Source organism: Triturus cristatus, chromosome 5_1 (assembly GCF_964204655.1).
Source record: "Triturus cristatus chromosome 5_1, aTriCri1.1, whole genome shotgun sequence".
In the NCBI taxonomy this organism is placed as follows: Eukaryota; Metazoa; Chordata; class Amphibia; order Caudata; family Salamandridae; genus Triturus; species Triturus cristatus.
Window position 1 is genome coordinate 255,003,665 of NC_140587.1, and position 25,977 is coordinate 255,029,641.

Here is a 25,977-nt window from a genome sequence, read left to right on the forward strand (position 1 = left end):
AGCAAACCCCTGCCCCCCTTGAGGAAGCGGGGCCTGCTATCATCCCTGTGTGCCGCTGCGCTATCACCTGTCCCCCCTGTAATCTGTCGCGCGCCCTTCAGAGATCACCAGCGCAGACTGGCATCAGGTTGGCAGAAGGCACCTCCTTCATTGTGGTGAGTGCATGAGATGTTAGCCGGAAGTACTGTCCTTGGTCTGAGTCTTGGCACCAGGTTGGCGAGGGCAGAGCCGCCCCTCCCCTAGAGCGGGGCCGGCCCGGGCAGCCCCCTCACTGCCCGGCACCAGCTTGAGTCTCTCTTTTCCTAAGTGTCTGTCTGGGGCGGAGCTGCTCAGCCTATGTTTAGCTCCGCTGCCATCCACGTGGCCCTGCTGGACCCCACATTACACACACTCTCGGCAAAGCCTCGGCTGGAGAATCCGATTAAGGCAGGAGGAGGAGGACGAGCCCAACTCTCGCCGCCACTGATCCCTCCACCTCGGAGGCGAGGGCTTTCCCTGCTCCAGGCCGGCTCCAGGAGGGAGGGTCTGCCTAGTAGTGCCGGAGGCGACACCCCCGCCCGCCTGCTGCTACGCCTGGACGAGCCGCGGATAGAAAGGCGCTCCTCCGTCCCGTTAGCAGGCTCATTCCGTCCGTGCCAGGGCTCTGGTGGCAGCAGACAGTTGGGAACGCGGATATTGGACTGGGAGGACTGAGGCACCACTGGAGCTCGGACACATCGCGGGAGAGGAGCAGAGGTATGTGTCAGCTCATGGCTGTGGGGTCGCTGGGTGCCTCGTAAGCACCCCTCGGTGGGTTGGGGCTTCTGTGGGACATCTCTAACTACGCCTGTGTGTGCCTGGGGTCTGAAAGGTGCCTCATAACTATCCGTGTGGATGCGAAGACTGGGGGTTCCGTGGAAACCACATAACTACCACTCAATGGGCAGGGTGGGTCGGTGGAGTGCCGCATAACTGTTGTAGATGTGAATGCTGAAGGTTCTGTGAAAACCTCATAACTACCCCCTCAACGGGCAGGGTGGGTCGGTGAAGTGCCGCATAACTGTTCGTGTAGATGTGAATGCTGAGGGTTCCGTGGAAACCTCATAATCGCCCCTCATTGATTGCCGCATAACTGGCCCTGTAAAGTGGGAACTGGGGCTTCTGTTGAATACCTCATAATGGACTGCCCATGGAGGAGCTGCTTCAGAGTACCCCATAGGTTTTGTCCTTTTGTAGGACAGGCGTGCGGTGAGTGCTTCAGAAGAGCCTCTCACTGAGGCCAATGGCGTCTGTGGACTACCTCATAACTGCACCTATCCGGAGTGGAGTTTATGTTTAGGGGGTCATAACTACTCTTTTGGCTTCCGTATGATTCCACGTACCCATTCTTTTAAGTCGAGATTGTGCTGAACCTCTCAGACCTATACATCTGTGTACGAGGGGCGGATGCCCCTCTGTGTGCGGTTGAGGGGACTTTCCGATTTTTCCCACTAATGTTTTCATCTGTGTTACTCACAGAAAAGCATCCTGTCCACAGTACTGCAAGAGAGAAAGTGGGCCGGCGCCACCTTCGATCCGAAATGACGCTCTTTAGAACTTTATTTCTGGCGCGTGAGGTACATAGCGGGTTGTTGCCTGTTGAAATACATATATAATATATGGCCGTGGAGAAAGAGGTGGGGGGAGCAGACCGAGGCTTCTCGTTTTGAGGGACGTCCCTGTCACTGCCTGCATCCTGTAGCCCTGCAGCTTGAACCTCATTTAAAGGGTCCGGCTGGCACCCCAATCTCGTTATTGTACAAAGAGACCACGTGCCTGTCCGTGACGCTCTAAATAAGCCCTTTGCTCTGACGAGTTTAAGTGACGTGGTGAATGCGGGCAGCGATAGCGCCTCGATGTCGGCGGTCCCTCGTTAAACCGCAGGAAAAAGGAACGTGAGAGCTCTGCTTGCTCCACTCTTGCAAAAACCGTGGGCAGGAAACAGCGCCACTCCGAGTGGGGATGTGCTAATTGGGGTATTTGATGAGAATCGGGTATTTTAAGAGGGGTGTTTATGAGAGAGGAAGTGAAACACGGTGCATGAGCAGTGGACGCAGGAACAGCGGAATCCTCTCTGCTGAGTAAAGGCGGGTTACTCCTGTCATGGGGCATCGAAGCCCTCTTATCAGCATAATGCTTCTTTTGGACGGAGACTGGCGCCCCCCTCCCTGGGATCACATTTGAGGCCCCCCTAAGGGGACCCGCCCCCAGGTTTCAAGATACTTGCTCTAGGCTCACACCCTCGCCTCTCCGGATCCCGCCACCCGCTGCGAGTTTCGCCCGTGGTGTCTGGGTGAGGCGCCCCCCTCCCACCTCAGCACAATCTGCGGGGACCTCGTTGGCGGGGACTTCACGCCCTGACCCTCGCTTTGCATTCCTGCTACTTAGCTCTGTCCATGGAAGGACTTCCGCCGGCCTGGAACTAGGGGCACTAGTGGAAATTCCAGTTGGCCAGTCACAGATGGTTTCTGCTTTTCTTCTGTGGGATATATTGGTTAATTAACTGCTGAACAGAGAATTTAGTTTGATTTTAGTTGAATGTTTGGAACTTGACAATTGTATTTGTTGGATCCAGCTGACATTTGTATTTAATGACATGACTTATACTTTTATTTCTACTATTCAATATTCAGCAGTTATCTTATAGGTCACACAGGATAATCAATTTTAACTCACTCATTGAGCGTCAGGCTCAAGCATTAAAAGACATTAGTTTCCTAATTTGCGTATGAGTGAGTGTGAGAATAAGTATATTTCAAAAAGCGTAAACAGACAGTTAAAGAAATTATCCTAAAAATGAAATACAACCAAGCACAGTTTTACATCTGGCAGCAATGTAAAATGCCCCCTCTTCACATTATAGAAGGTGATTTCTGTAGATCCGTTATCTTGAATTAAGTCCGTTCCAGCCTCAGGGCGCTCGCTGAGCGCCATTGGTTGAGGGTTAGTTATGATAGTGACGGTTGGGATAGAGTCAGGCAGGCAACGTGTAATTAACTGATACAAGGCAGACCTCGCCCTTGATGTTTAATCTGATGACGAATGTAACAAACATATGGGTCACTTCACAGGGTTTCCTGGGATGACGCACAGCTTTATTCACTTTTTCTTGTGAAATATTTCCCGTCAGTCGTGGGTTGCGAGAGAGGTGATGAGGTAGTTGGTCAAGAGGGGAGGGGTGCGAAGTTGCCGGCAGGTCAGGGTGAGTTGCCTCAAACATTTCCTAACTTAGGTGTCAAACACTTTGACACAGCGCCCCGGTACCCAATTTGCCCTTCATGGCTCAGCGCACTTCTTTGGCATTAAACACCTACCTGTGAAAGTTCATAAAATGCAAACTCCGAGCTGCCCCAGGGCCCTGGGGAAGGAGCTGGCCACCCTTTGCTTACACCTTGAGATCCTGCCTGCTCTCCCTCCCTTGTAACTCCTGTTATACATTTCCCATTTCCACAGCCCCCTTCCCACGGAGGAGCGGTGCAGGGGTACTCGCGTGGCCCTTTTCCGTGCGCGCGCAGACAGCCCGGGTCGCATTGAGTGAACTCCCCGAGAGGCGCTCCGAACAGGCAGCCATTCTGGGCACAGTTTTTGTGTGTTTCCAACAATCTCGCTATTGTCAGGAATGTAACGGGGGCCTTGTTCCAGACAGAGCCGGGAGGTTCACAGACCAACTCCTGGCCCCCTGCCTCCCCCGCTCCAGTGCGCACAGAAGCCCGCAACTCGGACAGTGTGGGGTCGGGTTACTTCAGAGACAAAGGCATGGGACCCCTTACCTGGCTCTCACTGCACAGAGGACGCCTGTGCCAGGTTTACAGGTCCCTGTGCAAAGAATCTACAACCAAATACACCTTAACCTCTTCGCTGGTTTTTGAAGTTACATCTATTTACGCAGTGCACGTGCTGCCATTAGCTTAGCCCTAAGCGATATTCTTTTCACAGAGCGCTTCCTACTAATTACGGAGCTTTATGAAGCGCCACCCGTTATCTTTGCAGCTACTTCCGTCTTCCGAGCGTTATTGCGCATTAGGAAAAGTATGAAAGAATGGTGGGGTGCGAAGTTTCAGGCAGAGTAGGGGAGGGGGACCGAGGCTGACATTTTACGACCCAGTCCCCAGCACAACACGATTTGCCTTAAAATGTTTCTGGGCAGATGAAGTTTGCGAAGCGCCTCGGACTCGCAGTCCGGGCATTCCTCGACCCATGACCCGAGATCTTTGAGGGTCCTTCCTCCTTGCTTCAGCCGCTTGAGGGTCTCTGGGGATCCTGGGCGTCATAGCAGGGGATTACCTCGGAATAGTTCAGCAGGTGCTGTGACACCGAGTCCCAGGGCCGGGAGGGGGCCGACTGCACCACATTGCCCCTACCCAAGCACTCATTCCGCATCACTGCGTCATAATGGACAGCACGTTTCTGTAAGTACACCCCCCCCATTCCATTTATTGACACTTAAGTAAAAAGGTGCTCTTGGTAGCCACTGATGGCAAATGCAATGTTCTAAGAGAGATGAAAGGCTGAGCCAGGGCCCTGGGGATCTCTAGACTCATGTCAGCAGCAGGTGCTAATGTACTTTTTACGTATGTGCATGATGTTACGCATAGAGTTGAACATAAAGAGGTTCCTTCCGGTACACATTACTATACTGAGACATCATTTAAACTTTTCTCACATTTGTGCGTGCTGTCATGGGCAGCACACATGCCTCGTATGAACAATGAGGAGAAATAAAAACATCCTTGTTAGCACCTGCTTTGAGGAGGCATACATTTTTGGCACAAAGCATTATCTACCATTGTTAGTAGATGGCGCTTTTTATCAAACCATGGTTGGTATCATCTTATGTGCCCCCCAGACCGCTGCCAGACCACATGAAGTGCCTATGAGTCATAGGCACTTCATGTGGCCTAGCAGCGGTGCGAGTGGAGGGGGGGGGGGAAGAGTTAGCACGTGCAGGAATCTCCGCTAGAACTGGTTGTACCTGCCTATAGAGGGGGGCGGCTGGGTCAGAGACACTAACCCCAGGCGCCTGTCAGCTCCCGTTACCTAGGGTGCCTCGTAAAACAAGGGGCGAACAAACCAGGCAGGTGTAGGACTTCAAGCACTCATGCAGCACCATTTACAGTTGAACATTTGCCCCAGAGCACATTTTAATTCATTAATTTCAGAACATGCCCCACAGCGCTCTGCAGTTTGAAGTGAGAACGTGTTTCGTAGGTGAAAGTATTGCAAACATTTTTTACTTTCGCCAGCTTTGGCAGAAAACGCAACTGCCCGAGGCACAGGCAAGCAAATGATTACTATCACCTTGTGGTTAACACAGTCAAGGGAAGGCAGAATTAGAAAGCAACCTCCCTGGTTCCACATCCCACCATGCATTCATTAGGCAGCACCCTGACGCCACGAGAGCGCTTTACATCTCCGCCCATGTCTGTTAGAAATAGGAACCGAGGACTTATTCTCTTTCCGAAACACTGCAGCAGCGAAGGACTGGAAGTGGATCGTTTTGTTTCCATCTCGCTGAGGTGTCGTTTGCTGCTGTGTGTGTGATGATGTGTTGTGTCCTTTGGGTGCTGTGTGTCCTGTGAGTTTTTCTGCATAGATTCCTTTGTGTTCTGTACCTATGTATGTGTCTGCAGTAGCGGCTCCTCGCTATGGCGAAGGAGTGTCGCCCCACTGCCTTTAAGCAGTGCAAAGTAAAAGAAACATAAAATAATAATAGCTTTGAGTTATTATCATATTATGTTTCTAACAGTACTTGTTTCTGTGTTGCTTTGCGGGCCGGCAGGTGGGCTGGGCTGCACTGCCCTCTGAGCAGGGCAGGAGAGGGGTGGTTTGCCCACTCCTAAGTGCACATGGCTGTTATGCTGGCCCTCTCGGGCAGCGCCAAACAGTCATGCGCACTTTCCTTGTTCTCCATGCAGGCTGCATTACAGCATGCGTGGAGAACATGTCCAGGCCCTCATTCCCTGGCTAAGTGTCGAACCAGGACCCTCAGATCAATCGTGATTGGCCAGGGAAGCCTGGGTGCTTACCAATCACAATGCTGCATTACAGCATTTTGATTAATCAGGGGAGCCTGGCTGTGCTTCCTGTTCCTAGAGTCCGACCAGGAGCAGAGACGCGGAACACAGCGGCAAGGTAAGTCTGTTTTTTAAAAAAAACATTTCGCAGCGCGCTTTCCACTATGCCCACCCAGCCACAAGCGAGACATGCTGGCCACAACTGCGTGGCTGCTGTGGCGAATACTCACTGCTGTGTGGGCGCTGCTTTGGACTTTGTGCACTTTTGTGTGTTGTTGCTGCTGTTGGGTTTGTCAGTCGCAGTGTGGGCGCTGTTCGGTGGAAACTTGTGCGCCTGTTGGCAACCGGCTATGATCTGTGACCACTGTTGTTTCCAGTGAGTACGCCGTGTCCTGGGGTTGCTTTCTGGGCTGTTGCCCCTGTTTTGTGGGTGATCTGGGTTACTGTGGGTAGTTGCACCGCCTTATGCCAGCGCCTATGATCTGTGACCACTGTTGTTTACAGTGAGTACGTCGCGTCCTGGGGTTGCTTTCTGGGCTGTTGCCCCTGTTATGTGGGTGATCTGGGTTACTGTGGGTACTTGCACCGCCTTATACCAGCGCCTATGATCTGTGACCACTGTTGTTTCCAGATAGTACGCCCGTATCCTGTGCTTGCTTTCTGGGCTGTTGCCCCTGCTATGTGGGTGATCTGGCTTTGTTAAGTACTACTGTGGGTACTTGTGTGCCTTATGGAAGCGCCTATGATTTGTGACCACTGTTGTTTCCAGATAGTACGCCCGTGTCCTGTGCTTGCTTTCTGGGCTGTTGCCCCTGCTATGTGGGTGATCTGGCTTTGTTAAGTACTACTGTGGTTACTTGTGTGCCTTATGGAAGCGCCTATGATTTGTGACCACTGTTGTTTCCAGTGAGTACGCCCGTGTCCTTTGCTTTCTGGGCTGTTGCCTCTGCTTTGTGGGTGATCTGGGTTTGGTAAGTACTACTGTGGGGACTTGTGCACCTTATGGTAGCGCCTATGGTTGTGACCACTGTTGTTTCCAATGAGTACGCCCGTGTCCTTTGGTTGCTTTCTGGGCTGTTGCTCCTGTTATGTGGTCTATCTGGGTTACTGTGGGTAACAGTGCAGCCTCATGGTAGCGCCTATGATCTGTGACCTCTGTTGTTTTCAGTAAGTACGCCTGTGTCCTGTGCTTGCTTTCTGGGCTGTTGCCTCTGCTATGTGGGTGATCTTGGTTTATTAAGTACTACTGTGGGTACTTGTGTGCCTTATGGTAGCGCCTATGATCTGTGACCGCTGATCCAGTAAGTACGCCTGTGTCCTGTGCTTGCTTTCTGGGCTGTTGCCTCTGCTATGTGGGTGATCTTGGTTTATTAAGTACTACTGTGGGTACTTGTGTGCCTCATGGTAGCGCCTATGATCTGTGACCGCTGATCCAGTAAGTACGCCTGTGTCCTGTGCTTGCTTTCTGGGCTGTTATCCCTGCTATGTGGGTGATCTGGGTTTGGTAAGTACTACTGTGGGTTTGGTCGCTGCAGTGTTTTCTTGGATGCTGTTGATTTCTGCGGGTGCTGCTGTGGTCTCTGGGTGCTTTTGTGGTCCTTGGGGTTGTTATACTGTGAGGTGCTGCTGTGGGAGATGATGTCGCTGTGGTCAGTGAGTTGAGTTCTTTTGTGGTCTGGTGGTTCTGCTGTGGTTCTCAGGTGCCGCTGTGACCTCTCTCAGAAACACATATTTGTGAGAAACAAAGGGAGATTTGGGGACTGCTCATGCACCCGTCTCTTCGACCCCAGAGGCTCCCCTCCACGGTCTTCTTCAGTGCCCCCTCAGTAGCAGTGGTATGCATATGATGAAGTATAGCCAAGCTGCATTCTATATGTGCTGGAGAATGTACAGCATGCAGTATAGCACCGACAGAACTTGCTGGCAGAAATATTACGCCCGGGATCAGCGTAGACACAGAGTGTAGTGCCAGGCAGGTCTGTCCAATTATATTATGTTATTGGGCGAACATTTGTGTCAAACTGAAAGCGTCATGTACAGACCTTTCTGCTGGGTCCATTCGTTTTACAGACGGCACTTTGGCGTCAATGGCGTCCTTGCCACGCAAATAAAGCCAAATGGATTGAAACGATTACAGTACTTTTAGTTCCGATTTTTTAAGCTTACAAACTCCATAACTCTCTGAAATGGCATCACTGCGGTGAACCATGGCCCATCATTCACATGAACTGTGAAAGAGTTGGGATTTATGAGTTTGAAATGGATGCACACGGGTTGGCATCAGAAGTAGTGCTAGCGGTGGTGCCAGGAGGTTTACTACTCCTAGCAAGAAGAGTAGCGCTCCTCCCAGCTGGACTGCAAGCACGTATCATGGCACTAGAAGCAGAAGGACTTGTAGTATTGGTAGGTGTATTAGCAATGCTGGTAGTAGTACTTGGAGTAGAACTACTAGCCATATTTTTACAAGTAGCTGTACTTGTAGTAGTGCTAGGAGCTGCAGTAGTTCTACTATTTTATTAGTCGTAGACGTAGCATTACTGTCAGTAATATCGCTAATAATAGTATAGACTTCGAAGTGCTTGTTTTTGTATGAGCAACTCTACTATTAATATTACCAATTAAGAGTGCTAAAAGTGACAGTGCCAGCAATACTGGTAATGGCACCACCAGTAGTACTTTTGCTGACACCAGCACAATGAGTAATAGTAAATACAGCTTGAGGAATTGTAGAAATGCAAGTGCAGAAGTAGCATCATTACTAGCAGCTGTAATAATAGGAATGTGCAATTCGTAGTAGAATTACTAATGATGGCGGTAATACTATTGGTGACATTACTAGCAGTAAGGGACTTGATACTACCCATTAAAGTGTTACACTATCCAGCGTTAGCAGTATCACTAGAATCGGAGTCGGGGAGATCGGAGCGCCCTAGCAGCAGATACTGCTGGTACCACCATAACTCACAGCGGTACCAGGAGTGAAAGTAACTACACCGGAGTTATAGTTAATTTAGTGAACCCCTCTCCACATGTTCAAACAAGTGAGGTCAAGAACTGTTACTGCAACTCAGCCAACACAAGAAGAAAAGACACACAGCAGAACACACACACACGTTTTAATTACAAGTGAAAACTAACAGAGTGAGCAAGAATAACATACTTGTAACCAGTGCTTTAAACGGGCCGGTACTGTCCGGTACTGAGTACCGGCACTTTTTTAATTTGAGAGGGAGAGTACCAGCACTTTTCAATAATGACCTAATGCTTTTAATCTAAGCGTACCGGCACTTCGCAGAAACAAGCAGGTACTCAGAGTACCTGCACTTCTATTTTTCCATTTCAAGCACTGCTTGTAACATATGTCATGTTGCTGGTTGCTGCACAAGAGAGATGAGACGAGTCTCAATCATGATTGATTCTGCAGCGGAGGACACCCTGAAGGAGAGCAGAATGCCTGTGACTCACGCACTGCACAATAGTCTGCATTTGCTGGTTAGGGTCAGTTTTGATCTAATTGTGTTATACAACTGGCACTGGAAATGTAAAGTTAGTCGCCTCCTGAACCGCTCTGCCCTCTAATGTGTGATTGACAGCACCCACGAGTTGAGATTGAAAGAGGTGTGTAGGCAGATCTGTGGAAGCTGTGCATGCACTCTCCAAAGCAGTAGCAGCAGTATGTGTCTCAACACCCTTATGTGCTGTGATTGGTAGGTGTGTACTCTCGCGCGTCCATGGTTGACGCCAGTGCACCTGCACACACCGCCAGGCTGTGATTGACAGGGTGGTGTGTGAGCAGATCCATGATGTGTCTGTGAGAGCTGTACATGCACACGCTCCCAAGCTGTATCTGTGCTGTGATTGGTAGGTGTGTACTCTCGCGTATCCATGGTTGACGCCAGTGCACCTGCACACACCGCCAGGCTGTGATTGACAGGGTGGTGTGTGAGCAGATCCATGATGTGTCTGTGAGAGCTGTACATGCACACGCTCCCAAGCTGTATCTGTGCTGTGATTGGTAGGTGTGTACTCTCGCGCATCCATGGTTGACGCCAGTGCACCTGCACACACCGCCAGGCTGTGATTGACAGGGTGGTGTGTGAGCAGATCCATGATGTGTCTGTGAGAGCTGTACATGCACACGCTCCCAAGCTGTATCTGTGCTGTGATTGGTAGGTGTGTACTCTCGCGCGTCCATGGTTGACGCCAGTGCACCTGCACACACCGCCAGGCTGTGATTGACAGGGTGGTGTGTGAGCAGATCCATGATGTGTCTGTGAGAGCTGTACATGCACACGCTCCCAAGCTGTATCTGTGCTGTGATTGGTAGGTGTGTACTCTCGCGTATCCATGGTTGACGCCAGTGCACCTGCACACACCGCCAGGCTGTGATTGACAGGGTGGTGTGTGAGCAGATCCATGATGTGTCTGTGAGAGCTGTACATGCACACGCTTCCAAGCTGTATCTGTGCTGTGATTGGTAGGTGTGTACTCTCGCGCATCCATGGTTGACGCCAGTGCACCTGCACACACCGCCAGGCTGTGATTGACAGGGTGGTGTGTGAGCAGATCCATGATGTGTCTGTGAGAGCTGTACATGCACACGCTTCCAAGCTGTATCTGTGCTGTGATTGGTAGGTGTGTACTCTCGCGCATCCATGGTTGACGCCAGTGCACCTGCACACACCGCCAGGCTGTGATTGACAGGGTGGTGTGTGAGCAGATCCATGATGTGTCTGTGAGAGCTGTACATGCACACGCTTCCAAGCTGTATCTGTGCTGTGATTGGTAGGTGTGTACTCTCGCGCATCCATGGTTGACGCCAGTGCACCTGCACACACCGCCAGGCTATTATTGACTGTACTGTACAGTCGTCTCCTATCGCCATGCCTTCACTCTCACTGCCTGCACAACTAAGCATCTAATCCCCATTGCTGTAATTGCTACCATTGTTCCTTCAGTACCTGCTCCTCATCCCTATGTGCTGAGCATGTCAGCAGCATGCCTGTACATACAAGTATGCTGCGATTGTCAGCGCTGCTCCTCATCTGTATGTCCTGCGCATGTCAGCAGCAGGCCTGTGCAAACATGTATGCTCTGATTGTCAGTACTACGCTCCCTAACCCTGCACATGCCAGCAGAATGCCTGTGCATACATTTATGCTATGATTGTCAGTGTTAGGATCACCATCCCTATGTGCTGCCCATGTCAGAAGCATGCCTTTACATACATGTTTGCTGTGATTGTCAGTGATGTACTCCCCATCCCTACGTGCTGCTCATGTCAGCAGCATGCCTGTACATACAAGTTTGCTGTGATTGTCAGTGCTGCGCTTCTCATCCCTATGTGCTGCGCATGTCAGAAGCATGCCTGTGTACATACATGTTTTGCTGTGATTGTCCGTGATATACTGCCCGTCCCTGGGCGCTGCGCAGGTCAGCAGCATACTTGTACATATATGTATTCACCTCCCTGTGTGCTGTGCATGCATAGCATATCTGCACATACACATACTGTATGGCAGGATCCTAATCGCAGATCTCCAATGATTTACGTCACACGCCTATATTTACATATGTAATAAAGAATGGCTTGAGGGCTGACTTGGCCGTTCCCGGTGAGTTGTAGAGCAGCGCTGCTCTGCGTCCCTGCCACCTACGGAAGCCGACAGCCAGCCCCCATTTCCACACACCCGCGCTACATCTCGCAATGTCTGCTGCCACCTGGGGGCTGCTGGGAGAGCGTCTGCCCCTGTCTAGTTTGCGGCGGCTGAAAGGACGTTTTCGCATACATTAGAACGCTGATCCTTTTAGGATGGTGTGACATGGATTATCACCTAATTTGCCATGTAAAGAGCGTGTTCCTGTAATTGAAATCCGAGAAAACGGCGATTTATCACCTTAATAAAGCCTGTGATTTTTATCAGATTTGGTTGGGATCAACACGTGTTATCCGTATTTAAACTCGAGTCCTTTTTTGAGCAGCGCACGTGACTTAATGTGCGTAAATGGTATCAATGGGGAGGCGTGTGTGTGTGGGGAGAGGCGGGGGGCTTTACTGTCTCTCTCATTTGGTTGCTTTTCATTCATTAGCTTGTGAGGGCTTTTCTTCCCCTGTTTGTCTTTGCACCATTTCTGGAACATAGCCGCATTACGTGTGTCTGTCCATTGTTTGGTTTTCAACCACTATTTTTCCTTTAAGGTTAAGCATTTAGGAGTGCATCCATGAGAGTGCATGTGATTTCCAGCTTTCTCCCTCGTGTACTTCTTTCTCCCAGCCACAATCCATGTTGCTGTCTCTCTGTGCTTCACTTCCGCTCCCTCCATGTTGATCTTAGCCCGTGTACTTCTTCTCTCGCATTGCTTACTTGCCCATGTGCTTCTCCCCACCTGCTCCACATTGGTTTCTCTCACTTGTTGCTTCTTCCTCATTCCCTCCCTTCGTCTTGCTTCCATCCCCCAACCTGTATTGCTTCCACCCACCAGCGCCCTCCTTGTGGCTCGCCATCACCCATGCCCTCTGTGTTGTTTCTCCCACTCGCACACTTTGTTGTTTCCTCCAACTGCTTCCTTTCAATGTTTCCTCTAGCCGTCTCCCTTATATTGATTTCCCCTCACCTGGAATTTGTGATGCTCCCTGCCACCCGTGCCAATCCAGCTATGTAAATAAAAAAACGTGCACTTTTGCCACCTTGTAGGAGTGCGCATGCATGATGCTTGGTCCTACAAGATGACGTAGCCGCCACATCATAGCACCTTTTAGTTTTATTTTGCCATTCTGCACAGTCCTCTCGGCTCCACCCCCTCCACATGGGGAAAACTCTTGGTGCCCCCCTCAGAAACCCACCCACCCCAACAAATGCACGTAACCTTGGCATCATACTAGACTCAACACCCACCATAAATCACCAGATCAACGCCATCTCCTCCGCATGCTTCAACACCCGCCGCATACTACGCAAGACATTCAAGTGGACCACCCTCCCCGACTCCAGGAAAATAGTCACTCACGCACTTGTCACCAGCAGACTGGACTACAGCAACGCTGTCTAAGCCGGAATCAACAAAAGATTCCTCTGCAAACTCCAGACCATCCAGAACGCTGCAGGCAGGCTGATCTTCGATATCCCATGGCACAACCACGTCACCCAACACCTCCGCGACCTCCACTGGTTCCCCTTCGAAAGAAGAATAACTTTCAAGCTGCTCGCGCACACCTACAAGACCCTCCACAACATTGGACTCCAATCCCTCAACAACCGCATCTCCTGCCATACCCCCAAAAAACCCTCTGCTCAGGCTATCTCTTCCTAGCCACCCTCCCACACTTCTACAGGACCAGAGCCGGTGGAAGGTCCTTCTCCTACCTCACAGCCAAGACCTGTAACGACCTCCCCCTTCACCTCCGTTGAAGCCCGACACTGCACCAATTCAGGAAGGACCTCAAGACCTGGCTCTTCGAATGACCCCAACGGAGCTGCTCACACCCACCCTCAGCACCTTGAAATCCTAACGGGTGATTAGTGTGCTCTACAAAACCCTGATTGATTGAGCATCACAATGCTGTGCAACATGGCTAAAAACCCTAGGAAAAGCTAATAGGTCCCAAAGGTGGTACCTATTGGCTTTGCCACTGCTTGTTTCTTTTTGCTTGAGTACTCTATGAGAATGCATGTGCTTTTCAGCTGTCTCCTTCATGTGCTTCACTCCCCCTGCACTGTGTGATGCTATTTCTTGTCTCTGTGTTTCTTTTCCGTATGTGCTCCATATTGCTTTATCTTGCCCGTGTGCTGTTCTCCCCGGAGGTCCATGATACTCTCACGCATGTCCATCACCCTTCACTTGCTGTTGCTCTCTCCCTTGTTGAGTCTCCTCTCACAACAATAGTTCTCTTTCTCATGCGCTTCTTTTCCCTTCATCTCACCACCTGCTACCGACCCACTCCTCCGAATGCCCCCCTTGTCCCTTGCTGCAATCCTATTTTATCCCCTTAATTTTTCCCTTATTTTGAGAGGAGGTCAACAGCAAATTGATGCTGGCCCTTCCACTTTAGAAATGAAAGTGCTTTCATGCTACTTAATTTTCTTAATTAAAAAAATGGTGCCAGAACAACTCACATGCTTCATGACGCATACATGTGGCACTCACTGCACCCACCTTCAGGGGGATCTCTTTGAATTGCAATTGGGTGCTGCTTTCACAGAGAAAGACAGACCGGCTGCATTAACCAGCGAGTCCGCCATTCTCTGATGCTCTGTCCCAAGGCAATATGAGCCCGGGGCAGCACATTGATTTTAATAGGGCACACGGCCCCTGTTTGCACACAGCGCACCTATTTAAAGGTGCGGGGACAGTCCACCCATTGCATAATACAGACCTGCCTGATACCTAGAAAAACATACATCATGGCTTGATGTTTTGTGGAGCCCTCTAACGCCTTAGGCCAGGCTCATACTGCAAAAAACAGAAATAAAAAATAGCTGTGCAACTTACATTTACCACATTACTAGAAACCTTAAATCTAAGCACCAGTGACCTTTAGAAACTCACAGAGTCGATAAAGCTGTAGCTGGTGGAAGCTCGGTTTGGCATTGTTGAGCAGGTTATGGAACTTGCTTTCGGTTGCAGTTTGCATACTCCTTTAAAACCTCCATTTTGAAAGGCGCTTAAGCTTTGCTCCGCTCATCTTTTTTTATTTATTATTTCAATATAATTTTTATTGTTTTTTACAACATATAACATATAATGTATAATCGTCAACGCTTTATCGTTACAGGGTGGCAGCCCAAACTGGCTGTGTTAGTGGTACAGTTACAGATTATATATGCTTGGCTGTTTCCCTATCCAGTGTTCTAGTAAGAGGAAAGGAATGAGTGAAGGGGGAAATAAATAGAAATTAAGGTAGAGAGAAGAAGAGGTAGCATACCAGAAGTTTATTTTCTTCTCGATAGTGTCTTGATCCCGTGGGGGCGTGATTTCGAGCCGATTGTTTCATTTTGTTAGTGCTGTTCATGGCAGATCGTATGGGTTTAGGAGCTCATCCAAGGACGTCCACATTCCCCTTCAGGGTTGTCTCCATGGTGAGTTTTGCAGGGCAGTGTTGTCAGCGCCTCTGAGGTACGTCTTAAATGTGACTCTCACCCGTGCTTGGACACCCATGTGTAGGTTGGCCTAGTGTGTTCCATAAAGCCTAATAGTGAATATGGAGTGTTCGTACACAAGACCTGTGAGTGCTTCCCACTTTAACTCCAAACGAGGGTGAGGAGGAGTATTCAAGTACTGGTCAATGGCAGGCAATGCAAATGTTTGGAGGCCTCCTCAAGAGAGCAAACGCCAAAGCGGATTCCATGACTCATGAGGCAGGGCCATGGAATTTGCTTCCGTTTTTCCTTCCATGGCACAGCGTGAATCATTTACTGGTAATCACGAGGAAGTTAATCAAAACTTTTTTATAGGTGGCTGCGGAAATAGAAACACTTCTCTTTAAACGATCCACAGTTGTAACAGCAGGTATAAAAAACATGTTTTTTGCACATGCACAAGTAAACATTTTACAATGAAGGGAGTTTGAGGGGTATCATTCCCTTTTAGAGATATCTAATAAAATAATCCATATTAGCTTCTAGATCTTTCTTTTTAGAAGTTCCTGGCTGTAGGGCGTGTGTCCAAAAAGCTATTGCTTTGTGTTAATCACATATATTTGAGTGAGAACTTCACACAATCTACAGTGTATTCACATGATGCAAGGGGTATCAGGCATTTTACAACAAACCTATAAAATGCAATATATTTTGGCGTGCTCGATCCTCTCTCTAAAGGCCATGCTTAGGCCAAGAAATCTATCCTCGTTTACCGTATGTAAGTTCAGTTACATGATAGTTCTTTTCTCTGAGCTTAAACCTTAATGTATTAAAACATATGTAAAAATGGGTTATTAGTTGAGAAGGGTAAGTACTCACCTCAAGTAATAATCACAGTCCTGGTCAGGGTGAACCACTAAAGTAACTAATTAAACATGGGCTCAACCTCCTCATAGCTATGGCACAGAGCAGACAGTCTTAAAGATGTCATTATTGTTCGGCTCAAAAGGGTATCCCCGTACCAGTTTTGGTACTAGAGCCTACTAGCGACTGCACACAAACTGCACTTTCTCCCGTTGATGCATAGGCACTTATCAGCAGCATTGAACTGGTGTGACTTTGCACAACTAAGTAAGACCTGGAGTATTAACACAATTAGACTTCACAAAGTTCTAGAGAAAGCGTTGCAAAATTCAGAAAGTTGCAAAGACACACTTGCCAGAATTGAGTGGAAAATCATGAATGTTGTGACAATTTATGCAGAAAAAGGTAAGTCTCAGAATGTTCACACATTTGCCATTGTGCATAAACAACTCTGCAAACTGCAGTGAGAAGGCTTGTGTGTGTTTTCCATCTTGGTTGGGTTTGATTCGACTGAAAATTAACTTTCAACATGATCAAAATGGTTTTGCAATGCACAGAAAAGCTTTCTGTGGTGCGGAAGCAAACAACCGGGAAACTGCAAGATTATATTACAATGACATTTGGGACACCCTACAGTCATGCCATGCTCTTCCATGGAGCACAGTGATCAATTTATTTTAAAAAGTCAGTGCAGGGGATCAAAGTCTCTCTGTGGAGACTACCGCTAGTGCACATGAATGCTGTGATTGGCAAACACCAAGATTGGCTATCTTGATTCCAACTTATGCCTCTTTTTTCTGCTACCCTACACTTCCTATCTCCTTACCTCACTCTTGCAATTACATTACCTTTCCTCTCTTTCCTTTCTTGGTTACTGTTTTTCTCTCATTACTTCTTTCTGCTTTTTCTACCATTCTTACACTTGTTCTCTCTGAGGATGAAAAATAAGTTCTGGTCCCCAAAAATGAGTACCAGCGACCACATCTTGCAACTACTGGCACAAATTCTGCACTGCTTGTATAGCAAAATAGCAAAACATTAATCAAATTCTCATGATTAATGGTTGAAGATGAGCACACATTGCAATAGAGAGGTGTGTTTATGTGTCCCTTGTACAAGGTGTTTGGAGAGGAAGCTAGGAATGCGGTACTAAAATCTGTCAGTGCCTGTTCAAGCCGCATTGTCACTGCCCTATCTATCTCCTAGCTATACCTGAGTCAGTACCTGCTCCAGTGCTCAAGAGCTTTGATACCATCTGGGTTTAAGTGCTATATAGACAACTATCCGTAAGGACCAAGACTCTAAGTCTCAGGATCCCAGCTTTTCCAGTTGTTTTTTGAGACCTCAGCAGCCCATTAAACACATCCCTGCAGCCATGACGGCTGTGTTAAAACCTTTAATTAATTTAGATTTGAGATGCTAAGTGCACATTGCATTAGACAACGCATTATCAAGAGCAGAACTGGACACCAAAAGTAACCCTGGCAAAAAATGTTTAAACCAGCCCCACATTGCACAATATGAGTGAGTGTAGAAAGCAAAGTCAACCATCACTGAGGAGTTATGGGGTGCCTTTTTCTGCATCCAAATATTTGAAAAACAGAAACAAATGGTGCAACTCCCAACGTATTTTGGCTGGGCCCCAGGTAATGAGGTCCAGGGGGCCGAAATCAGCCCAGGGATGGGGGTCCCGCAGCCCCTCTCACCCATTAAGTTGTAGCCGGGCTTCTGGGGATGTGGTCCCTAGGGCCGTTCTGTACCTGATGCTTATTTCACAGAACCTTAACCTCAGCGAGAGGCACTTACAAATCTAAACATAGCAGGTGCCCTTGTTGAAGCTCCACTTCTGTGAAAGACAAATGATCCTAACTCCAGGGCTTGTCAAAGGCAAAGCAATTGTGTTTTCATGGTAATTCCATATTGAAAAATGATCTGAAATCCTTCTGAGAGGTGACTGAATCATTGGTCTATTGACGCGTAATCTGTATGTGACTTTGAGAAGTGGGTTCTTTCTTGTACTCTCCTGTTGAGAGCAGAGTCCATGGTTATCCCTTTAAATTGCCAGGAGTATGTAAATGTGCAAATGACTTGGATGAATTCCTGTTCGGACCCGCCCACCTTAGTAGTATCCAAATGGCTTCCTGTCTTTTGCCAGGATGATGGAAAGCTTAACAAGCAGCCCCACCTCATTTTGTGCGAAACTGTGCTCTCTTTTGGATAAAAGGGCAGTTGCGGTTCCTTTCTGGTTGAGTCACTCACACATCTACTGATACACCCACACAGACACTTAGACATGCACTCACCCACTCAAACACCTGACAGACCCACTCAGGCACTCACAGACCCACTCAGAGATGTACAGCCACTCACAGGCCCACTCACTCATGCACCCACTCACAGATCCATAGCCACTCACACAGCCACTCACAGACACACACGGAGATTCACAACACCCCACTTACAGACCCACTCAGACACAAACAGCCTCTCACAGACCCACTAAGACACTCACAGATCCACTCAGAGACTCACACACCCACTCTGACACTCAGGATCACTCACAGACTGGCTAACACACACACAAGGAAGCACTCACAAACCCACTCAGACACATACAGCCCCTCACAGACCCAATCAGACACTCACTCAGTCATGCACCCACTCACAGACCCACTCAGATATTTACGCACTCACTCACACACCCAGAGAGACACTTATGCAGCCAATCCAAGACCAATACAGACACTCACACACCCATTGAGACACTCCTGCACTCTCTCACACACCCACTGAGACACTCATGGACTCACTCACACACTCTCTCTCAAAGGTTACAGGTTAGTGATAGGAAATAACATTATAAAAATGTAGAAATTCACTGAAAAAAACCCAATTTCTAAGGTTTTTCAAATTCAATTTCCTAACTATAACATCCTTGTTTTAAGTGTATAGATATATATATATAACTTTTGCAAAACTACAATATGAGGGGCTGTTGTCTATAGGCCTAAATGCCGCACCAGCAGTCAGAGCACGCCGCATGGATGAACCATTTGTACGACCATTTGAATTGACAGCTGCCCCCAGTGTTTAAAAGTTACGGAGCAGGCGAGGAGATACAAATCTCTTGTGGAGTGCACTTAGCATTTAGAGACAATGAGAGCGGAGAGCCTAACACTCCAAACTCCGCCTGGCGTGTCTACGTTATTAAAGGACAGCCTCATCATAAACAGAAGGTGTGGTTATGCCCTTTTGATTCAGCATACCGATGCGACCCGAGAAAAAATGTGGGAGGTAAGGGCTCAGGAGTCAATAGCATCATATAAATCTTGCCCGAAAATGAACTTATGGGAACATACATCAAGGACAATAGAGTTATAAATTAGTGTTACAAAACAGCACTTAGCAGTTAATAATATACACCAACCATGTTCTTATACTAACCAACATAAGGATTGAAATTCCCAGACTGCTTTGCATATAAGCACAAGCACGGCATGGAAACAGCTGAGAGCAATCACCATTTGAAAAAGATGGAGGCCGAAACGCGTCATGGGGCTCAAAAGTAAAGCTGCCATTAGCTGTTTTCCGGAATAAAAAGTTGTTTTAATTGAACCCCTGGGAGTGTGGCATCATCTCTTTTGTAAAACTAAATTATGAGAGGCTGTGGTCTATACCTCTAAGTGCCGCACCAGCAGTCAGAGCGTGTCGCATGGATGGACCATTTGTATGAACATATATAACTAAAATGTTATACACCCATGGGATTTACACTCACTGCTCAAAGGGAACTAATAACATTATGCAGTACTTCAGTGTCTGACGTTACCCAGGGGTAATATTTTCCAAAGCAGAAAGTCATGTATGTGCTTAAGTAGAAATCATGTACAAAACCACTATTTGCACAGGAGACAGATATTTTGTACAGCAGAGATCAGTGCATATATGATACATCGTGGCCCACATAATAAATGCTGATACAAAATATTATGCTAAGGAAGTAACACCGGTTTTGTAACTTGCTGTTTAGAATTAATCAAAAAAGGTCCTGACCGAAGTGTTTAGGAATGCAGGCGAGGTGGAAAATGTTCTGGCTACTTTCAAAATGTTTACATATAACAAAAGACAAGCCATGGAGTAGCTGGAAAATTACAACATCTTCCACCTACCATAATGGCACCCTGCAAGCGAAGCCCAACCCTCCCTTGAAGAGTTCCTCTCACCGTTCCATTCTCCATCCATTTACCCAGCCTTTCACCCTCCATTCATTCACCCATCAACACATCTATTTATCCACCGAATCATGTTTCCAACCATTCTTTCATCCATCAATCTTTTTATCTTATTGAAGCTTTCACCTGTCAATTCATTGTGCCATCAATTGATTCATCCACCCATTTTCACTCCATTAGCCTTTCCATTAGTGCCCTTCCTCCTTCTATCCTTTCCATCTATCAATCCATCCATCCGGCCCTCTTCTCTTAAATCCAACTATCCTTTAAGCCATCCATCATTTAATCTACCCATTCTTGGATCCATCCACCCCACTAAGGATGATGGTTCACCCTTCCATCATCTACCCTGTCATTTATCAACTTCGTTACATATATTCATCTTTTCACTCTTGCTTCAAACCTTCCATCTTTCATTCCATCATCCATCTATTCAATCACCCATCCCCTTATTCTCCTTTCGAACTTTTCTTCCATCGATTCTTTCACCACTTCATTGATCCCAGCAGCCCTTTCACTCATCCATCCGTTACTTTAGTCAATCATTGTTTCATCCTTCCTTTACCATTTCTTCCACCAACCTTTCAATCTCTTCACAATTCATCTTCCATCGATCCACCCATACACAGCTCCATCGATCCCTCCATTGTTCATGCATCCAGCTTAGAATCAATCCATCTACCCTTTCATCCATCTATTCCCCCTTCAACCATTCTCAGTCTCACCCTCCCAGCTGTCAGTAAACCTTCTATCCATCCTCCCCCCATCCGCCCTTCGACTCATCTTTCATTTCACCCTTCCATCCATGGATGGTTTCACCATCCATCCTGCTAGAGCAGAGGGTTGACAACCTCACTGGCGACTAATACTTTTTTTGCTATTGAAACAGCTCAACCAACAATGTTCTGAATGTATATACATTTAGTACAAACGAGTGTGTGCATTATGACCAGCAGAAATATAGCAATGTGTCACGCCCACGCATGGTTTTGGAGCAAGCAAAACAATGTGGTCACCCAGTGCACCAACCATAGGGATACCAAGATGGCGCCGAAAAAGCATCAAATACAGACTCGCTACAGAGGGTGTATTATAAATATCGCTATATCTATGGCGGCGAGAATACTTTGATTGCTTCACGTTGTGAACCTCATATATGGGCTCACTTATCAAAACGTGTGTAAAAGCATGGCTGCAGCTGACTCGGCTGCTCTGGATATTTAGATGTTCCCTTTAGAGATAATTTGACATCATTTTACCTTTCTTTTCCATTTCTCGCATTTTTCTTGCCCTTTTGACGTGTATTTCCCCTTTCCATTTCCCTTTCCCTGCTCCCCTTCCTTTTAGTTTATATTCTTTCCTTTTATGATTCCTCTTCCTGGCTATCCATTTCTACTCTTTCCTCTTTCAAATTCCTTTCATGTGCTTTCTCACGTTTTCTTCCAACTTTATTTTCCACTTTGCCTTTACCTTTTCCTGTTTGCTCTCCATTTGCCTTTTTATTTTAATTTGCATTTGCAGTTTCCTTCCCTTTCTCTCTCATTTTAATTCTCACTTTGCTTTGATCTATTCTCTTCCTTTCTATCTTTCAAGTTATCTTTTACCCTCCTTTTTCCTGTGCGTGTTCCCTTTTCGTGTCTTTTCACTTTTCTTTTCTCTTCCCTTCCCCTTTCTCTTGTTTCTTCTCCGTCCTACTATCTTTACGTGTATCCTATCTTCTTTTTCTTTCACATTTTTTTTTAACTTCTTTTCATCGTGTCGCCTTTTCCAGTTCAGCACTTCTACAGCAGGTGTGAATGAAGCACCCCTCTTGTTAAGGAAATCTACTTAATAATTTGGGTCATCGCAGAAATAAACAGAGCACTAACTAGGAATGAAGGACATTGGATGACAACATGTATTTAATTTGGCTGTCCACTATTCGGTTATTATGTCTCAACCGAGATCGATCCATTATATCCCCTGTTTCTTCCATCAGATTCTTTCAGTGGTGCCCTCTTTTAGTACCACAACATGTGCAACAGTGGAAAGATGTTTGTAGCTGAAGGTAAAATGTAATTGTGCTGTTGTAGCGCTCCCCGTGCTTTAATACCAGGTAGTTTTCAGTGGCTTTATTGTAATTTTCCACCAATAAATGGTGTCCCAGTCTGCTGCCATACTTCACATTCGCCTTTGCTTCTGAGGCACAAAGGTGGCCCCCATCAATTTTACCCGCCATTTTTCTGCTTTACTAATCCCTATTATAAAAACTTGTGGGATGGTTACATTGAAAGGTACTGAAGCTTGCAAATAACAGTTTATCTAACGTTCCAGATAAGAGTTTTACAATATCAAATACGCATTCTATAGATTAGAGAACGTGTTGCGATTTAATCTCACTTCTGGCTTTTGAACATGCTGTTACCACAGATTAGGGTGACCAGACGGTCTGGATTCCCCCAGACAGTCCCGGTTTTTAGGAGACTGTCCCGACATCCTTACGCTTTACTGAATTTTCAATACATGTCCCGGTTTTGGGGAGAAAGGGCAAGTCATTCCGAAAAGCAAAATTTAAACTACAATCGCATTTTAACAGCACCCTCTAAAGTGGCTGAGCTGTTATCTGTTTTCTTGCAGGCTGCACAGTGACAGGAGGCGGTCAGCTGCCGGCTGGAAGCAGAGGGTAGACACTGTGTGGAGGAGGGCAGGGGCTCAGGATGGGGATCCTGCCACAGTTAATGCTATATAAATGTAGCGCCTTGTAAATGCGTGTGCATATTACTAGGCTAGGCAAAAACCATGGGACAGACCATACATAAAAGTAACAAAAAACGGCTATAGTCTTGCTGTTATGTCTGCACTGTCCCGGTTTTTGCTTCCAAAATCTGGTCACCCTACCAGAGATCCAATCAAAAAGTGCATGAAACAATAAAGGCATGGACGTCATTTAGGAGTAGCCAGTGATAGTAGATGCTACCTTTGCTTACCCTTTGGTATCCTTGCAACTGTCGGCCCCCAGGGAAAGTGAAGGTCGCAGACCAGTCTTCCCCCGGGGTGCTTCGTGCAAGGCCAATAGGACAGGGTTGGGGATAGGCCAAGTTAGGGGGAAGTGACGGGTTTATGGTAGGGTATAAAAGTGTCAGGAGAGGAGTATTCAGCCTCTTTCTGATACCTGAACACCACTGGGCGGGAAAACAGGTTTTTAGGTCGAGCCTAGAGCAGCGCATGTGCTGCTTGCTCGACTTTAGTAAGGGGCTTTTCAAAGTGCTACCCGCCGGCCACCAGCTTGCGGTCACGTGCACAAGCACGTGCGCCTTGCTCTGCCTCTCAAATCATTGCTGCGCGTGCATCCCTCGCGTGCTTACCATGTCAATCGCGATCACTTTCGTTTTCACCGCGATGATATGCTAAGCAGGCGAGGGATGCGCGCAAAGGAATGTCCCCTGAAAAGTACCATCCCTCGTATCACTTTCTGATCTCCGAGTGATTCTTCTGGGGGTGCTGCTACAACGCCGTGGGGCTTGGCCTCCTGTCAGGTTCTCGACTCGGTTCCAGAGGGCTGTGTGCTCGCCATAACTCGACCTCAGATTCCCACGCATGCTTGCTACCACAAGTTACAGTTGTATGGTTACAGAGCCAGGTTCGCGGAGTACAGATGCTTTCAATGTCCTGAAGGTTTCATAGAAAGGGAGAACACTATTTAAGGATGCGCGCGCGACGCTCGCGAGAAACAACACCCGAGCACAGCGTAGCTTCATCTGATAAAACGTTTGTGAGAAGAAGCAAAGGTGCCGTGTTGGCCTCCTTATTGATTGTGAACAGTTTCCCAGAAAAATAGAAGAACAATACAGAAGCTAACTTTAACCCTCTCGCTGCCTTAAAAAATTTGGTCTGGCTTCTCCCATCCGATCAAGTTTTCAAATCAGGGAATATCTAAGCAGCCATAGACAAACATTTGTTGAGCTTGCGCCGTATCCCACGTCATGGCCTTCTCTCACACATCAGTGCTTCCGCTTCCCTGTCCATTCTCTCCCCCGCCACACCCTGCCAGAACTCCCATTCCCACAGCAATGTACACGGAGCTGCCGCGAGTCTCTTATTCAGCCAATGCAAGTTAGGCAATGTAAGTGTCTGTTGGTTTTGTCTGTGCCATAAATAAATGACAGCCTCCAAATGGCTAATGCTTAGTGCATGCTTCACCTTTTCTCAAGCAGCGGCTGATGCAGCGGACACAGCAGGGTGCGCGCTTTGCTCACACTGCCATTGTCCCGTGCTCAGGAACTCACTGGAGCCCACACTTGCATTTAAATGGTACAAGCATTTCCCTGGCTCAGCACGGCGCCTGTGAGAGTGCGTCACTCCAGGCATGCACAGCGCGGCTTAGCAGCAACACAGTAAACTTTAAATTGAGGGGGCGAATGTATTTGAGAGGGGTGCACTGTGCGACTATGGAGCTTGTCAATGCTTGCTCTTGTTAAAGCACTATCAATGCTATAAGTTTCGGCGTCAGCTTAAGATTCTGTGATTCAGGACACTTCACATAATCGTACCATGCCTTCAAAAGAAAATGAATGTGAACGTGTGTAATCTAACTGGTGCTCATGTATATCGCTCAAATACCTTCAGGTCTAACTTGCGCTATACAAAACTGCGAAAGGCACCAAAGGTTTCGTTTGATCTTCTTAATAGTGTGATCTGCGCGCTGGGACATCTGTGTTTTGTTGTCAACACAAAGGAGCAGAAGTGGGGCACTCCGAAGATTACATAATTCTCACTCACCCACACTGTACGCTGCACAAAGCCTGCAATTACATCAAGCACTGTTGTGTTGTTCCACGTTTGGTTTCTACTGATAAGATCCCTCAGGACAACAGGGCTTTGCTTACAAACAAACACAGCTTTATAATTCTTGTTTCTTTAAAACGCTATTGTAGCTATTAGTCTCGGCGTCAGCTTAAGATCCTGTGATTCTGGACTCATCACGTAATCCTCCTGTGCCTTAAAACAAAAAAAAAGAATGTGACCATGGGTAATGTAACTGGCGCTCATGTATAGTGCTCCAATGCATTCAGGTCAAATTTGCGCTATACAAAACTGTTGTGACAGGCACCAAAGGTTTTGTTTGTTCTTGTTAATGGTGGGACCTGCGTGCGGGGACTTTTTCTCCCCACTGCCATTTCTACTCTGGACATCTGTGTAAGGGTCTTCGACACAAAGGAGCAGAAGTGGGACACTCCGAAGATTACATAATTCTCACCCACAGTACACAGCACAAAGCCGCCATTACATCAAGCGCTGTTGTGTTGTTACACGTTTGTTTTACACTGATAAAACCCCTCAGGATAATAGGCTTAGCTTATAAACAAACACAGCTTTTCAATGCTTGCTCTCTTTAAAACACTATTGGTGCTATTAGTCTCTGCTTCAGCTTACCATCTTGTGTTTCTGGACATATCAGGTAATCTTCCCTTGCCTTAAATAGAAAATGAATGTAACTGGTGCTCATGTAGAGAGCCTACAGGTCCTTCAGGTCGAGTTCGCGCTATACAAAACTGCAACAAAGAAAAAAAAGCAATAACATAGCCAATAGGTCTCGCCTTTGGGACCTTATAAGTACTTAATTATGCAGCACAATATCCTTGGTACAACAACATCAACTGTTACATGGCTAAACACTTATAAGGTCCCAAAGGCAAGACCTATTGGCTATGCCAATGCTTGTTTAGGCCTCCCACCCACCCTACATGTTGTAGGAAAAAGGGGTGGTAAATGCCTTGTTGCGTGTTGCCAGGT

General features: G+C 47.4%; 1 protein-coding gene across 1 annotated transcript in view; it reads left to right on the top strand.

The window, feature by feature from the left end:
• Nucleotides 1-294: 294 nt before the first annotated feature.
• Nucleotides 295-25,977, top strand: part of ST3GAL1 (ST3 beta-galactoside alpha-2,3-sialyltransferase 1) — a 219,334-nt gene continuing 193,651 nt past the window's right edge. The window contains exon 1 of the mRNA XM_085604882.1: nucleotides 295-735. The gene's annotated coding sequence lies outside the window, so the exon portion shown is untranslated. The remainder of the gene's footprint in view (nucleotides 736-25,977) is intronic.